At 33.7% G+C, this 14035-nt stretch overlaps 1 long non-coding RNA gene across 10 annotated transcripts in view; it reads right to left on the bottom strand.

Annotated features, from left to right (window-relative positions):
- Positions 1-12221, bottom strand: part of LOC106686514 (uncharacterized) — a 27628-nt gene extending 15407 nt beyond the window's left edge. For 3 of the 10 annotated variants that reach the window (XR_010844316.1, XR_010844315.1, XR_010844314.1), the window contains exons 1-5: positions 11747-12221; positions 9282-9396; positions 6686-6841; positions 3397-3511; positions 2213-3314 (exon numbers count right to left, since the gene is read on the bottom strand). This is a non-coding gene — a long non-coding RNA (uncharacterized lncRNA). The other 7 variants (XR_010844318.1, XR_010844320.1, XR_010844321.1 and 4 more) reach the window with 7 other exon arrangements.
- Between the last annotated feature and the right edge of the window lie 1814 nt (positions 12222-14035).

The raw sequence follows: 14035 nt of genomic DNA on the forward strand, positions 1-14035 counted from the left end.
AGATTCGATACTTAGGACTCCATCTTGATAAGAGACTTACTTGGAATCCACACACAAGACTGAAACGACAAGAAACTGCTCGTAGATTCCGATTGCTACAACACTTACTTGACAAATGCTCTAATCTTCCCATTCACTACAAAAAATTAGTATACATTACGATAATCAGACCAATTTGGACATATGGAATTGAGCTCTGTACTAAACTATTAAATTGAGCTCTGTACTAAACTGAACTAAACCATTAAATTCCTCCCGCATCCAATCCTTACAATCCAAAATCCTACGTAAAATCCTTGATGCTCCTTATTACGTTACAAATAAACTCATTCAAAACACCTTAACATCCCATTCGTTGCAGATTTGGTCCAAAACAGATATGCGTCTTTTCATTCCAAACTTCTTAACCATCCTAACCCATTAATTTTTAATCTTTCAACCTTAACAATCCCTGATAATCATTCGAGGCGTCTGAAAAGAAGATGGCCACGTGACCTTCTAAATTAAATTAATGTTTGAAGTACCACCAACGGGTGGTTCCATCCCAAGATTTTCAAGTGTATATGAAACATACAACATATTTACTTATTGTATTGTTTTGTACAGTTGTAAATTACATTAAATAAATAAGGAATTTATATTTCTAACGAAAGTGTAGATAAGAAACATTTAATTTGTTTAACCTATTTTAAATGATTTATTTTTATAACTGACATCCTTTGATTACTTATTATTCCTTACATGACGAACACGCGATAGGTAACTAGTTCGTAAAACTGGCAAAGATGAATCCTCTATACTTGCAAGATCTCTTTAAAAGTTTGTGATGGCCGATATCTTCGAATGAAAAAATTTGTATGATTTAGACCAATGTCAATCCTATGTCTCAGGTTGTTTCAAATGGACCAGTGCCTTTAAAAATAATTTAGACCAGATACACAACAACTCCTAGAACCTTTTTGAAACAAATAGGTGAAAATCACAACTTGGGCAGACTAGACTACAATAATCGCACACTACTACGCTGAGCATTCTGTTTCAAGCCCAAACGTGTCTCTGTCTAGCAAACATAGAACACAAATAACAGAATATTTACCATTTACAAAGATCTTATCTAAATATGAGGTGAAATAAATCTACGAAACAAAATACAAATCTAAACATCCTGTTCAATCACCTACCACGGAAAAATCTAATGCTTCTTCTCAATATTTTCGGTTCATGCTTCTACACCATTACTTCCATACAAACTAGAAAGTTAGACATAACTGTTCTATTTCTCGAAATCTTCAAAGGAGAAGTCGTACCGGAAGGCTATCGGCCCATTAGCTGTCAAAACCACGCCATCAAAACTTGATGAGAAACTCCTCCAGGTCCACATACGCAAACATGGTGAAAAACTATATGGACACCTGATAATCGGAAACTTTAGATGCTCTAAGTATGTCTACCACCAAGTTGTTAAACTGACGCGTCATTGTCAAGAACTTAAGAACTAACCTGGCTATCGCGATGTTATATTCAACAGGTTGCACACAGAGTTTTGGTTTTGTACCTCACAGTATCCTTATTTCCCCCATATCCTTTCACACTTACATGGTTCTTATGGTCGCTACGAAGCTGGAAATTGCATAAAACTCTGAATATGCTGACGATATTGCCATATATTCTGGAATCACGCAATCAGCTGGATCCAAAAAGCAGACTAATATATAAAAATAGACTAGCTCACACACACCTACTAGGATAGGAGAGCCGAATTTTCATTCCATAAGTCCAACATAAAATAAAACACAGCCTGGAATTAGTCCGCCGCCTTTGAAGTTATGGGATCGTTAAGGTGACGTTCCAACTAAAACGGTTACAAACATAAACATCCTCAACCATTTTCAAGAAAGGTGAGGACAAAACAATCCACACTAAATAGTCAGCACAGCCTATCTAAACGACACCTGACATACATAGCTATCAAACTGGACACCTTCCTTCATCCCACACATCCAACGCAGAATCCGAACACTAAAAAATACAGTATACCAGCAGTCACACCTGGTCTGTTTACCCTTTTTCTCATTTAAATTTAAATACTAGTTAGCGTCTTTAAAATAAACTTCTTCCATGAAAAGTGTTGGAGGAATCTGAAATCTAAATCGTGAAACAGACAGAGACTCAAAACATTAAAAAATTACATATTCAACATGAAATAATTCACCATTTACAGGGCTGTTTCCAGAAGTTTTCGGATTTTGAGAGTCCTGAAAGACTTTAACGTCATTGGCGGAGATGATAAGGAATAGGCAGCAATGTACAACTACCAGGACAGGTTTCAAAACCATGACTACTAAGCAGAAATGCCGATAAAACGACACCTTATAGCACTGACGTCAACACAACTCTGGAGCCTGTCAAATTTCACTTATCTATTTATTCAGCTTGAAAAATATGCTACATTTCCGTAATTCCTTTATAAAGTCATATACTCATCCAACCAGATTAGGTGAGTATTTCATCATATTGTCTAAAATATACAAGCTTATGGTTGTAAAAGGTTAATAAAACAAGATAAAAGAAATAAAATAAACTATTTTTATTGCTCACCAAAGAAACTCTCTATAGTTTCACAGGGCTCAATGACAAGTTCCATGGTATTGCTTCGATCTAAGCGCTCTCTTAGAATCTTTTCTCAAATTTCATTCATGCTTTATCGAGCTGAATGGCTTACGTTATGTAATATTCAAGGTACTTAAGTGTTATTTTATCTAGATCAGTTGTAGTTTATAACACAGATGTCAACTTCCGCCGCTGTGGTTAACAAATCCCCGACAAATTATATGCATTGAAGATCGGGGCCTAAATTGTCTTAAATACGAATCAGTTGGTAGTGCCGGAATATGGCCACCAAATTATTGGTATGGGATACTGCATAAGAATCATATCTTGTTCTTTATTGGTTTAGAAGTGCCTAGCAGCAATGTCTAGCGTTATCATCGGCAAGCTGAAGAAGCCTTAGGATTCACTAATAAAATAATATGAGGCACTTTATCAATTCTAGTAATTTTATTTTGATAATGACAATATGGAGAAGAAACTATTAATTTGTTTTGATAAATTTCAATGGTTTATTTTCATAACCGACTTCCTTATTCTTGTACGATCCTTTATTTAAAAGTTCGCCATGGTTGAAGCCATTTTGAATGTAACTTTTTTTTGGATGTACAAAGATTAATAAGGTTCAAAAATATATCTTTGAACATTCATATCATTCCTCCCGATCGCGATGGTAGCCTTACGTGCAACTAAATGTCAATCTCACCCTGTTGAAGATATTCACTCATATTAATAAAGAGATAAATTTATGAAAGTTTCTGTTATCTATTTAGTTGGATAAATACTCACGTTTTTACCCCAACGCAGCAATAAATGTCACTAATACAACAGCGTTGAGGATAAAGGCAACATTTATTGTGACTTTTACAATATACTAGTGTAGTTTGGAGGCTCAAAGGTGCTCCTGAAATTTTTAATGGTTAATAATTTCAATCATTTTTTTTTGCACATTGTACACAATATAAGGAAGATATTTTATAATTAGTTGGTAAATATTACTTGATGTGTTAAGAAATAGCTTGCACTCTATCCACTAATGATAGGATTACGCCAATAGCTATTACATTATATTTTGATATGTATGAGAGGCACCAGCTGGATTTTTTTAACTTGAAGTAATTTCTTTTGTCGGCAAAACAAAGGGCCGCCGGGCCTATTCAGAGACCCGATTGGCAAAACATTAAAAGTAATGTATAGATATGTGTAAACACCAAGGGGCCCGCATGCACTCCTGGGAACGGCTGACCGTGTAGGCAGAGATAAACAGCCCTTATCTCACACGTGAGCACTGTAAAAACCTCGGGGAAAATACAGTCAAAGAAGAAAGGCGCCTTAATTTAAACATGAAAGGTAGGAAAAAGTTGGACCTTCTCACCCCCTCTGAAAATAGAAAAACCAATCACAGAACAGAAATCAAAAGAAGGAGATGTCAGAAGGAGAGGGGAGAAAATAAGCAAAAAGGCCAGGAGGAACACAGTTGATCACAGTCTGAGAGTTAGACACAGTCTGGGACAGGACAGTTGGGCACAGTCTGAGGGAAGATCGGGGGAAGACCAGTTGGAGGCCAGGGGAGGTAGTCACCCCTCGCTGGGATTCAGAAACGGCCGCCGGGAGGCTGCGGGGCATAGCGAATATAGACGCTCTGCCGCGACAACTGCCAAGCCGACCGACGTACCAAAACCAGTAAGACCTTTTCTGTTCTAATTTGAATGGAAAGAATAGAATTAATAACTTAGAGTTAGTATAACTATCAAAGATCCCAACTGGTACTTCTCAATTCATAATATATAAATCAAATATAATAATTAAAGTATAAGAAACAAGTTTATATATATATATAAACTTGTTTCTAATACTTTAATTAATATAATATATATAGTTTATTTTATTTTATTTAATATAGTATATAGTTTTAAATATAAAATATGTAACAAAGACTTTGCTTTATAATTAATAATCCCTGCATGCTACCTCATATATAATAGCATAGTAAATTGGTGAACACGATACCGTTGGAAAGGAACTCCAATGATTTATTATAGATATTCATATCTAGCATACCATGGCGAGGGGATCCATGGTTTCTAGTGTTTGAATTAAATATAGCGCATACTTTGTCAGTCGGTTCCCATCAGGAACCGATAGAGATACATAATATAAATGCAAATAAATATAAATACATTATATAAATATATAAATACATTAATATATGAATAAATCTTAATATAATATGTGTACGGGGAACCCTTAGTCGGATTTAATTTATAACTAAGCCCTGTTATTGTTTAAATAATGTAGGTCTAAATAAAATAGAAGTAGTAGAAAAAAATAACTTGAAACAACAACACCGTACCAATAATAATATATATATATAATATACGAGTATAATAATCACAAATTTAATACACTCGATATAAGAAGTGGTAGTATGGAAAAGATCTCCAGATATGTATGTATATATAGTTGACCGTAAAAATTGATGTATAGGAAGATGGTCAGGGTTGCGGTCACAAGTGAAACAAAAATAGTTTACAACTATTTTATTTTCCAACGTTTCGCCCCACTTTGCAGGGCTTCATCAGGGCTAAAAAGATACAGAATGAAACTATGTTAAGATAAAATGATAGAAATAAAAATAAAAATAAAATGATAGAAATAAAAATATTATATAAATATATTTTTATTTCTATCATTTTATCTTAACATAGTTTCATTTTGTATCTTTTTAGCCCTGATGAAGCCCTGCAAAGTGGGGCGAAACGTTGAAAAATAAAATAGTTGTAAACTATTTTTGTTTCACTTGTGACCGCAACCCTGACCATCTTCCTATATATCTCCAGCTATGGTATACCCCATCACCAATTCCATTTATAATCCTTCATAAATCTCACAAACCCCCTTGGTATCCAACAAAATGAACCGATGTATCCCTCAGTACTACAATGGACATGTCGGGATGGACAAAAGTGGTGAGAAAAGCCGTTGAAGTCAATGGTGATCGGTCAGCTTCTACGCCCCTCCTGGAAAGTTCTTTTAGACCTCTAAACGTCAAGAGGACTCGGGGGGGTTTCTGAAGACCCCATTGGAAGGCGATGAAGAATAGTTGCCTAGCCCTAAAACAGCCGTCACCTTTGAACACCGAGACCTGAAGGACTGCACCCCCGTATTTCTGACGGATGACTTAGTGCGAAAGCCGCTCATTCTGCTGTACTCAGGATCCTACTGAGCTCTCTCACGGAACGGTAATTCGTTTAGGATCTGACTGCAATCAGTACCGAAAAACACCTCCATGGACAGGCTGGAAGTACACAAACAAATATCATCCCTATCCTACACCCGCAGCAGGATCAGCAATCTCATTGGATGACCCATCATCATTGTGGCCGGTTTATAATACTCGGTCCGGACGTACATTGAATCCTTGAGATACACCTTTGAAGGGGTCGGGGAGGCAGCAATGTGGTAAGAAGGTAGAGTAAGGGTATAGCCAAAGCAACTGGCGCGAGCAAAGAGGCAGCGTAAAATGGATCTGGCTCTGCTCCAATTACCTACATTGTTATTTCTCCTTTATACTTATTCAAAATACATTTTTGTTTATTAACAATTATCTACTTCATTATTTTACAGCGTGTTTTCAAATTCCTTTCTATTGCAAATCTATTGGAAAACTCACCTCATTTGAATTGTATTTTTAATTATTGAACTTTACTGATTAGGACTTGGACTGCTTTTGGAATCCTCTGTAACAGACCGAGAAGTTCACGACGTTTTCCAAATATTCAGGAGCTTCAATATTCATTTCAGGCGCTTTTTAAATATTGCTCGATTAATTAAAAGTCTTCTCTTCCCGTTTTAAGCAAATGTTTTGAAAAGTGATATAGGACCGTAGCTCTTGGGGTTCTTGGTGGGGCGGGTCAGGGCGGTATTGATTGTCTTTTTTTCGTTTTACAATCTCTTTTTGTGAGATTGTGACACTAAACATTTCCTTTGGATTCAGGTTTTCAAAAGTTCGAGAAGAGGATTAGAAGTGCAATTAATGAATGAAATATTCAAGAAACATGAAATACAAGTATATCACCTTCTGCACTACTGTTTCCTGGAGCTTCGGCATAGTACTCATCTTGATTCTTAAAGCCTTGAAGGTCATTGGCGAAGATGGTGAAGAATAAGCAGCAGTATACAGGGAATAGAAAGAGAGGTTTTAAATTCATGACTACCATCTAGAACTGCTGCACTGTTGAAAAGATTCTTTAATACTAAAATCAGTTGTCAATGTTCAATTATTAAAATATAAATCGTACTTATCTATTTATTAAATCATTGATCTAAATTGTTTCCACTGATTTAATACATGCATAAATTATTTTAATCTAATCTTCGTGATTACTTCGGAGTACTATATAAATTAGTATGGGGATATAAATATTTGAATAAGCTTGTATAAACTATTAGTCATTTCTTGTTTGTTTTTTTTTTCATTTTAGGGCATTAGTATGAAAAAATGAAGTTACGAAATGTCGCCTAAATAAAGTTCTATTATTGACTGATCCTTAAGACTCAATATATATATTATATATATTTTGGGTTAAACATCCTTATGTTCTCTTAGCGCAGTTAGACGAGTTACCCAGCAGGTTACCAACCTTTTCTAGACAGAGTGATACAGTCTGGAAAGAAGCATTCCTAGCAAAACATTTGTCCAGGATAGGTGTATTCGAGAGTTTACTCTATATCCTCTGTCAGCTCGACAAGACTGTGTTACATCTTTATTTCAGGACATGAAATCAGTTTACCGAAGAAAAACCATATTGTTGAAAAAATCACAATGCTCTACGAGAATGATTACTATTTTCGATGTTCTTAGTTATCTTTATCATTTTTCTACGAGCTAGAATGAAAATTCATTAAATTTGCTTGAGTTCATTCTATATGAGTATTCTCTTGGAACGAATATTTTTAAAGATACTTCTGAAAATATGGGAGAATTACGAACCATTTTGACTTTTGGAAGAAAATAAGCATTGTTAGTTTTCAGATTGTAGCAAATTTTATTGATTTACAAAAAACGTTGGACTCGGTTTGCATTAAGGTGCATAGATTTGTAGAGATTTGGTAGCAAGTTAAAAATATTTAGGTCACTCCATCGGTTGTAAGTTTTTCAAATTTGGTGCCTTACTAATGATATAGATCCTCACAACGCATTAAAAGATCAGAGTTTCATTGATCTTGTGCTGAAAATGTTTAACTGGACTAATGATTTATCAAACTTAACATGTCTATAACCTCCCCTCCCCCTACATTTGTTCTATTTAGTGACTTGTGTATTACTTCGTGGATCTTTTTTTTTTTTTTTAGACACGCGGGGAGATTATCTAGAGGTAACCAACCTGTTCTAATTATGGTGGAGGGTCAAGCTTTCATTATGTGGGACCACCTCAGCAGTGAAAACAGCCGACACCTCAGGCCGGGTTTCTAAACCGGTGTCTCAAAGTTCCCACATCACTTCAAAGACTTTTCAGTGCACACATCTCTACCATGTATTTTGTTATAACGTGCTTTATGTTTTCATTATGTAATTCATGTTACAAATCTGGAGGATTAAAATATATCCCCCTCTACCCTTCGTTGTAAATCTACAGACTGCCCTAGAGTATCCTTTAATAATACTTCACTTTCCCTCCTGTTGAACAGATCCACGATCTTGGACTATATGTGAACAATCGACTTTCTCGGAATTCTCATACAAAACTGAAAAGACAAGAAAATTCAGGTCGATTCCGATTGTTGCAATACTTAAAAATGGTCCCAACCGTACTTGACTCTGATAAGACCTATTTGGACTTAAGGAGTCGAGCTTTAGGACAACCTTTGTGGATGGTTTCGAATTCCATTCGTATCCAATCCTTATAATTCACAATTCTCATTCCTCCAACTTTAAACTTATAAAATCATCCTATTTCATTACTTAAATTAAACAAATAAATTTCCTTGTTTATTTTTTTTTTTAATAATTTATTTATTGTTATTTACAACTGTATACACATATATACAACAAGTAAATTTGCTGTGGTGACATGAAACAAACATGTGGAGAATCTACCCACTGATAGAACTCCAATCTTGTTTATTTTAAATCGTTTATTTTCATAAGAGACATTCTTTGTTATTATTGAAGATCTGTAAGACCAATGATGTGTAACAAGTATGCAAAACTGGTAAACAACGCTTAGACAGGGTATTTTCCAGCCAAATTTGTTCGTACTTTATGGTGACTTCCTTTTATGGAGAGTGAAATATCTTTTATACATGCAGGAATCTGTCTTTAAAAGTTTTTCATTGTTGTTAATATTGCTCCTTATTTATAAAATCCTCTTCTTTCGTTAACAAGATGTTCATCTGAATGAAACTTACTACGTTTGTAGCGTTTAGTTCAGTTGGAAATCAACAAGTTTCTAGAATATATGTTTCGTAGAACAGTTACTGAAAGTAGAAATTCATATCGGTTGCGTGCCGTATTATGATTCGAAACATTCCATATGAACATATGAAAAACTCAAAATAATTCAAATCGTCTGTGGCAATTAAACGATTGCATCACCCTGTTGAATGTATTCATTTATATCAGTACAGAGATCAGTTTTATGTATTTGGTATTAAGTTGGTTAAATACTTACACATTCATTCCAATGCAGCAAGATTTATCAAAACGACAACATTTTTGAGGGGGTAAACAGCATTTATAGAGAGCCATGCAGTGTACAAGTATAACTTCGCGAATCAAAGGTACTCCTGAAACGTTTTACAGATAATTATTTGTTATATCTTTTTCACATCAGAAACCATATAATGAATAAATCATACATATGGCAGTTTTGAACTAGGAACCTCCTTGCCGTCCAGGACTCTTCAAGAATAGTCTTTACCTTGCTTAAGGATTAGTAGATTTGAATTAGGATGGGTTCAGTCGAGACCTGAATGAGGGAGAGGAATTTAGGCGGTAATTTTGATGGTTTCAGGAATTAATCTCAAAACAGTGGGACGGAATATCCTTGTACTATTTTGTTTAAATAGAACATTTTGACTAATGTATACTAAGAAACTTGGAAGTTTTTTAGTGTACACACACAAAAACATAAAATAATCAATTTTTCTAGGAACCATTTTGACCTGAATTCAGCAACTCGTAGTTCACAGATGACTTTTTTTAAAGAAAGAAAAAAGTAAAAATGGATTAACGATTTTAAATATTTAATTTAGTATTTAGTCGAAACTTTTTAAAAACTTTGCAAAGCAACAATTTTTTTGTGACTATTTGGGATTTATTTTTTTCAAATATTACTTGAGGGTTCTTCTTACTAACTTCCAAGTTTGTTTTGTTTGATTAATGGTTTTCCTCAAGAAACATGATTATAAACATTTATTTATGATTTTGAGATTTTTACACAGTACATAAGCGACCGTTTTTGAAAATTTTCCAAAGCAACAATTTTTTTATGACTATTTGAGTTTACTTAAGGGTTTTTGTATTCTAAAGAAATATTAAAATATGTTCATGATATTGATAAGAATTACTTATTACTCCGCGTATATCCGTTTATTTTTAATAATATTTTAACGCTTATTCAATTTATATATCAAATTTATTTAAGGTGAAGGTAATTATAAGGTAATATAATAAGGTACATTTGTTAAATTTTAAGAGAACATTATTTTACCTATTTCAATTAAGAAAAAAAACGTTCAACGTTTCAGTAACATTCTAAAATGTATAGAAATTGGTAAGGTATTTAAGTCTAACATCTATAAAATGTATAAATGAAATTTTTGTCCCTGATTGGATATTAGCAGACACCTAGAACATTTAGTGTATTAATTACAATTAGAGAAATAATTTTGCCTTATTGTTTGTTTTAATGTAACCTATTTAATAATATTTATAATCATTATATCATACTATAAAATAGTCATACTGGATTATGTCTTATCGGGGCGTGAATGGCCTCCGTGCTTGGCAATGTACAATCCATTAAATAACGTGAAAATAATAGATCTAAAATATAATTAACATTCATAATAATCAAAGAAATAAACAATCATACTAATTTTTATTTCTTACCACTTGGCGTCGGGTTCAATTATTCATAACAGCTGTAGGATTAACTTCTAGTAACGGATAATTTCATGGACGTTGGTACCTGATCATTTTAGAGAACGATGATGGAAAATTTAAGAACCTACTTTAAACTGCAAAAATTGTGATGAAATATTATTCAAAAAGGTCATTATTCTCAAAATTTCTAATAAAACTTGGTGAAAGTTGTGAAATTTAAAATGAAATTTCCCCCCTACCCCTTAATGAAAATTCCAAAACTTATTGATTCAGCCAAGCATGGCTGTAAATCGACTGTTGTGGATAAATATGGACTTCAAGATACACACTATTGGAGCCGGATGAAAAACCGAAGCGAACCTATCACAAGATCCGCTGATTTCTGGTGGAACCTCGAAAGAAAGGCATACAACTTTGTGAAAATGATTTTTCGTGTTGTTAATAATTTTTAATGTTTATGCCATATTAAACACTATACATATGTATGCCCTATCGACTGAATTTTATGCACTGTTAGCGGAATTGCATAGTTGTCGCAGAGAACTGTATCTGCTAAATTGAGTTATATGTTCGGTGTTTCCTCACTCACCAATGGGCTACTGTGTTATATGTTCGGTGTTTCCTCGCTCACCAATGGGCTACTGTGTTATATGTTCTGTGTTTCCTCACTCACCAATGGGCTACTGTGTTATATCCTATTTCATTATTGAATCTATTTAATCTTAATTTAAACAGTTAACTGTATCTGTTCAAAGGAATAGATGTATATAAAATACCACACAGTCTTGAAAAACTTACACACAGTACTTACACATTAGGCTTGCCGAACTATAGCCATTCTGTTTTTCGGTCAGCAATATTTATTGGATTCAGCCCCACCCTCCTCTGAAAATGATCCATTGGGGTTATTTTTTTATTCCCCATGAAGTCGATAATTCTGACCCAATATAAAGTTCCCAAAACTATCGTGATGGATTAGAATTATAGTTTATAAATGACATATTCAACAAGAAATATGAAATAAATCACCATTTGCAATGTTGTTTTCAGAAGCTGCGTGGTTATTTTTTTCAGAGTTTTTAAAGACTTGAATGTCATTGGCAAAGACGTTAAGGAATAGGCAGAGGTATACCGCGACTGGGAAGGCAGGTTTCACAAACATAATGACTTTGTCGTTAAAAAGATTCCTTAACACTGAAACCAACAGTACGTACAAGATATGAATATTCATTTATCCATTGATTATATTCTTTAATCTTACTTTTTTCACGTGATGAAATTATGAAGAGATTCATTTTTAATGCATGTATAAAACCATCAGGTGTAATCCATGAGATTATGTCTGAACATCCGGAAAATAACTTGAACCAAGCCATATAAAAGATTGCATAACCAATATAACCAGGATGAGCTGCTCAGTTCGGAAATGGTCATAATTGTGCTGTAGTTCAGAAGATAAGAAAGTATATGTATATACTCAGGCACGGTTTTCGGTTTCACTCTTCCTACTTAAACTAATTTAAAATTCTAACTATATAAAATTAAAATTAAAATTAAATAATTCTCTTTCAATTCTTAACAGCATTTTCATTTTATTCAATTGAAATAATAAACTATTTTGAATAGGTAATATATTTAAAAATGTATAAATATGAACTATGAAAGCATTTGATAATTAAGCAAAATAGAACTATAAAATGACTAAAAAGACTAAAAAATCGAAAACAACCCGGGAGCGCCCGATCACTCCCAATCCCATTCGTATGTACACGGCTTTGCTATATTTTGGAGAAAATCACCGGACCATTTGTCCCCTCCCGCTGTGATAAAGCAAAGAGGGACGACAAAACTCATCTTGTCTAGGAGTGCCCAAACATAAAATCCAGTATACGTCACTTGCTTTAATATTTACTGTAGCATCACCATAACCATGCCACCACTAAATATAGGACCATTTACTGTGACGAGAAAGCAAGACTGTGCATGTTATTGGTTAAGTAGTTCCTATTGTGTAAACATCCTCTAATTTTGTACACCAATTTAGTGTATTTTAAGAATTTCGTGCGTTAAAGTTTATAATCAGATTTTATATAATAAATTGTTGTATAAAAGAAAAAAAAAGTTAACATCAGCGATTTTAGAAGAATAAAAGATAGTCCTACTAGCTGACTTTGTTTAGGATTGCATTGAAATAAGTGCTTATTTAACAAATAGTTTAATTATTTTTATTTGTTGAATACTTAACGTGTTTCGTACATTTCATTGTAGACTAGATTTAATTTGTGACATCCCTACTAGAAGAATATATTTCGGATAGACTGTAGGACGATCCCAGTCTACGATGATATCTTTGAAATACGTTTAATTCAAAATAAATTCAAATTATCTTTACCTGTCAGACGTGCCACTATTAATACAAAACAAAGAAATATATTTTCATTTGAGTTGTTATGGTGAAAGGAACAGTTGACTACGTCCATTACAACTATTCATTATAAGTAGATAATAATAGATGATACTAAAAAACTATCCATTCATAGTTAAATTTTAGACAAGCGAGATTTCACGTCATTGGAGTATTATAGTAGACTAACCAATGAAACTATACAGCTCTAGTTTTATTAATACACATCACTGTGCATTCTTTTATATATTAAGAACCGACACAAATGGTCTACTACTACTTCTCTAACATATCTCTGCTCTGAAAGAATTATGACACAATTGTAAACTTTGTGAAATAGACTTGGATGTATTGGTGGGGTCAAAATACATTCACTAGATTTTCGTAAATCGACATTATTGTACTTAATAACTTAATATCGACATTAGTCCTTTAAGAGGATAAATTTCTTAGAGATCCTTTAAACAATTTATGACATCAGCCTTTAAAAAAGCCGGTGATGCAAAAAACGTTCATTCATACAGAATATTAGTTAATTTGTTTTACGACCGAACGCCTCGATACTATTGATTGCAATTACCTCAGGAAACTCCAATTTATTATTGTTATTATTATAGTTTTGATGAAAAGTACATGGAATATGCGGGGCGCACAGTGACAAGAAATGGCAGTTTTTAACTTCATCTTCATCAACAGGCAGGTTGTGGATCTGTATAGTAATCTCACAAAACAAAAAAATCTCGGTGTGAGAGCTGGGCTGAATAACGATGAAAGGTATCAAAGTATGGAATTAATCAATTTTAATGTCATTTTCTGATTGCAGGCATCTCAATTGTTTACCTGACGCTGATGATAATTTGAGAGCCAGATTGATGGTTACTATTACTATTAGGAAGGCAGATTGATCGTTACTA

This window comes from Halyomorpha halys, unplaced genomic scaffold (genome assembly GCF_000696795.3).
Source record: "Halyomorpha halys isolate HHAL.00 unplaced genomic scaffold, Hhal_1.1 Scaffold832.1, whole genome shotgun sequence".
NCBI classification, from domain to species: Eukaryota; Metazoa; Arthropoda; class Insecta; order Hemiptera; family Pentatomidae; genus Halyomorpha; species Halyomorpha halys.